Genomic DNA, 4,529 nt, shown 5'->3' on the forward strand with positions numbered 1-4,529 from the left:
TCATGTCACATGTAACACATGCATGTCCGAGAAGTTCAACCTATAACACATGCATGAGTTTCATGTCACATGTAACACATGCATGTCAGATAACATCACAAAAACAGTTACTATTCAAATCAAAAAGCCCCAAACAAACCAACCAAACCAACAAAAAACAGTTACTATTCAGATCAAAAGCCCAAACAAGCAACCAAACCAAGCACAACTTTTTAACACAAAAATAAAAACCTGCAAATTAATCTTACACAACTGAAACAACAACTAACAAAGTACACAGAACTAAAAACCTGCAAATAATTCGTCATACCCTAATACATGTCTCTAATACATCGTCATACCCTAATACATGTCTCTATAACATGTTACTATGGTTTAGCTGTGAAACAGGAGTTTAGACTATAACACATGTTACGTTGGTTGTGCTGTAAGACAAACTTGTCTTAGCTGTGAAACTGGAGTTCAGACTATAACACGTGTTACGTTGGTTGTGCTGTAAGACAAACTTGGCTTTTCGTTTCTAAAAACAGATGTGCCGATTATTAGATGTCTAAAATTCAGCAACTAACAAAGTACACATAACTAAAAACAACAAGATTACACGTTAAAATATGAAACACTAACGGTCTATAATTTGTAATCTATACGAACATTAACGGTTGTTCGTGTTTCACAATAACGGTTGGAATTATACAAAATGTAACTTGTAATCTATAAGACACATTTACAGTCTAATTACGAACATTAACATCCACACAGTCCCCAAGCTCAAAATTTCAATCATCTAACAAATATTACCCTCGCACATAAAAAAAACCCCAAAATTAATCCAAACAAATTTTAAATCAAAAAACAAACAATTAAACCTTTGTAGTTGATATGAGTTCAACATTCAGATGGAGATCATTCCCCCAAATATAATCTTTGGATGGAGAACATTCGGGTGCAGATTGATACGATCTAAAGAGCTCGTCGACATCAGTAACCTTTGAGCAGTAGTTGATGATGGCAACATTCAGATCTGGTGCCGTTTTGAGTTAAATATATTCAGTTCCACAACTGAATATAGGAACTGAATATATGGGTTGGGGTTGGGGGATGGCGGTGGTGGATGGGCAATGGTGGCAGATGTGGGGGTTGTGCAGCGGGGGCCGGCCGACGGTGGTAAAGGTACAACGGTGGTGGGGGTTGTGCAACAGGGTTGGAGGTGTTTACGGTGGTGCCGGAGGTACAATACAGATGGTGGTGCGGTGGTGATCATGGTGGTGGTGATGGTGGTGTGGTGGAAGAGAAAGGTGTACGATGAGAGAGAGATTTGATGAAGAGAGAGAGAGAGAAACTAATCAGATTAAGGAAGAGAGAGAGGTTTGGGAAGATAAATGAGAAATAAATATTGTCAAATCAAAGTACACAAAAGTCAAGATATCTTTTTGAATTGGGTAGTGTAAAAAGACAATCTTACCCTTCAAAGCTCTAAATTCATATGTTGATGTGGAGCAATCTAGGCCACATGTTGAGTTTGCAAAGTTTTTTAAAAATAAAGGGTTTCTTGTGGAGCATTATCCTATATATATATATATATATATATATATATATAGGGGAGGGTTATCTTGAGAACGCTAAATATTGCGAGAACCGTGAGAACGAATGAGAAAACCAATCAAAACCAATTTTTTTATACAAACCTCATTGTAATTAAGATACAACATCAAAACAAGAATTTATAACATCAAATAATTCATTTCTCATTTCAAAATCATTCTTTTTAGATTTTTTACACATGTGTAAATGTAGCAGATTTACACATGTGTAAATGGCAAACTTACACATGTGTAAATTTTCTTTGTTTACGAATTCACGTAAATTTAAACGTGTAAATTGAATTTCTAACATTGTATTCGAATAATAATGATAAGTGTAGAAAAATATTCGAATAATAATGATAAGTGTAGAAAAAAATTTGAATTTGAATTGTTTTTGACCAAGTTCTCATGGTTTTTTCATTTGTTCTCACGGTTCTCACAAATATTTAGCGTTCTCATTTAAACCCTCCCCTATATATATATATATATATATATATATATATATATATATATATATATATATATATATATATATATATAGTAGAAGGATCATTTAGGAACCACCCTTTATTGCGAGAACCGCGAGAACTAATGTGAACACAACCAAAAATACCTAAAAAAATCTAAAGTATACACAAATTTTTTTATTAATATTTTTTATGGAAAATTCGTTATTTTAAGTTATTAAAAAAATTTACAAAAATTTTTATTTTTTAAAAATTCTTTTGCTACTAAAAGTAGCGATATAAATAAAAAATTTGTTTGTTTTTTAGATTTTTTAAGGTTTTTGGGGATTTAGTTTTTAGCCTTTAGCTTGGGTGGGGAGGGGGGGGAGGGGGGGTTAGGATTTTTTTTTGGGGGGAGGGGGTGGGGGTGGGCTTTAGGTTTTTTTTTTTCGGGAGGGGGGGGTAGGTTTTTTTAGATTTCTTGTGGTGTAGTGGGTTTATTTTTTGTGTTCACATTGGTTCTCGCGGTTCTCGCAATAAAGGTGGTTCTCGCATGAACCCTACCATATATATATATATATATATATAGGCTAATTATAATGAGAAAACTCAATCCAGTTGACTAAACCCTGAAAACTCTAACATGTGGCTAGGATTGATCCACGTTTAAATTGTTATTTGAAAGGAGCAAGGGCATGATAGTCATTTTCTATGTTACATTTTTGACATGTAGTGATGGGTTGGTGATGTCTGCACACGCAGACTTTCTCATCCCTTTACAACATTCCTTCTTGTCATCTTTTTTAATTAATGCTTGTAGTACTTGTTAGACTTTCTTCTTCTCTCACATCTTAAATCTCACCAAACCTTTTCAAAACTCACCAGATCATTTCCTCCATCATCTCTCTTCTCTAGCACACTTCCCCCCCCCTTTCTCTCTCTCTCTCTCTCTTGTTCCATTATAGAGAAAACAAGAACAAAAATGAAATCGGAGAAACTGATGAGCATTAGATCGATGTAGACGCCATCTAGATCTAGATCTGTACCGTCATCTAGACCTGGATCCATCATGTTTCTTTTAAACCCGTCAAGATCTAGATCTGGATCCATCATGTTTCTTTTCAAACCCCATGAAGATGGATCCTCTTTGGTTTATTTTGAAGAAAATCATACACGAAGAAGATGATGAATCAGATATTGAAGAGAAGGCTGAAGTTTTTGTTCAAAACCAGGGAAAGATCCGGTGAAATTACACATTTTTTTACGTTTTTGAGGAGGCTGAAAGGGTTTGTTCGAAAATCTTGTTCAAGAAGGTGAATAAGTATGTTTTTTTCAGCTTTGTTTGCAAGTCTACACTTTTTTAGTTTGCATTTTTGTTGTGGTTTATGGATCTGCTATTTTTTTGTTCAAGAAAATGGAGGTTTTTAAGTTCTTGTTTTATGAGTTTGTTGTTTTTATTATTGATTGCATCAATTTTTTGTGTAAAATTTGTTTCAGATCTTGTTCAAGAAGGTAAATAAGTATGGTTTTTTTCATCTTTGTTTGCAAATCTACACTTTTTTAGTTTGCATTTTTGTTATGTTTTGTGGATCTGCAATTTTTTATTATTAAAAAAATGCATGTTACATTTTTTCTTGTTACATAAATAATGCACGTTACTGAAAATAAAGTGTGTTGTGTTTCTTGCATAAATTGATAATTAAAAAATGCATGTTACATTTTTTCGTGTTACATAAATAATGCACGTTACTGAAAATAAAGTGTGTTGCTACACTTTTTTAGACTCTTGTTTTTATTATTGATTGCATCAATTTTTTGTGTAAAATTTGTTTCAGATCTTGTTCAAGAAGGTGAATAAGTATGTTTTTTTTCCAGCATTTTTGCAAATCTACACTTTGAAGAAGATGTTTCAGATGTTGAAGATGATGTTTCAGATGTTGAAGATGATTCAAAAGACGTTTGCATGTTACATTTTTTCCCCTGAGATTTATGTAGACTTTTTGCTGTGTTGAATCTGAGAATTTTATATGTTATGGATTTTTTGGTGTTGTTTTTACCATGTTACATTTTATTTTTGTCTCAGGTTTTTGTACATTTTTGCTGTATCCGTGTTACATTTTTTTTTCACTGAGATTTTTGTACATTTTTGCTCTATGTGTGTTTGATCATGTGCTTTTGTTGATAGTTGCTTGAATATCTTTTTTTTTTTTATGACAATGTTGTATATTAATTAAGAAAACTAGTATATAGAAAAATAATTCACCATTTTGACGAGCATTTTCGGAAATTTTCTTTATACCAACAAATTAATAACAATAAATGACTGTTATTAATGACAATAAATGTGGTGATTGTAGTTAGCAAGATTGAGTTAATAAAAATTAATCACAACATAAAAAGAATTTTGAGAGATGAAGATCTCCAGCGTTCATCGATTTTGTCTGGTTATTTTGGGGGTATATTTGAGAGGGGTTGATGAAGATTATGAGAGGGAGAGAGA

General features: G+C 32.8%; 1 long non-coding RNA gene across 1 annotated transcript; it reads left to right on the forward strand.

The window, feature by feature from the left end:
- The first annotated feature begins 2,940 nt into the window (after positions 1-2,940).
- LOC110896787 lies at positions 2,941-4,197 on the forward strand. Its single transcript, XR_002568164.2, has 2 exons — positions 2,941-3,350; positions 3,865-4,197. It is a non-coding gene; the product is annotated as an uncharacterized LOC110896787 (long non-coding RNA).
- Positions 4,198-4,529: the final 332 nt, after the last annotated feature.

The sequence above is a fragment of the Helianthus annuus genome, chromosome 12 (assembly GCF_002127325.2).
Source record: "Helianthus annuus cultivar XRQ/B chromosome 12, HanXRQr2.0-SUNRISE, whole genome shotgun sequence".
NCBI classification, from domain to species: Eukaryota; Viridiplantae; Streptophyta; class Magnoliopsida; order Asterales; family Asteraceae; genus Helianthus; species Helianthus annuus.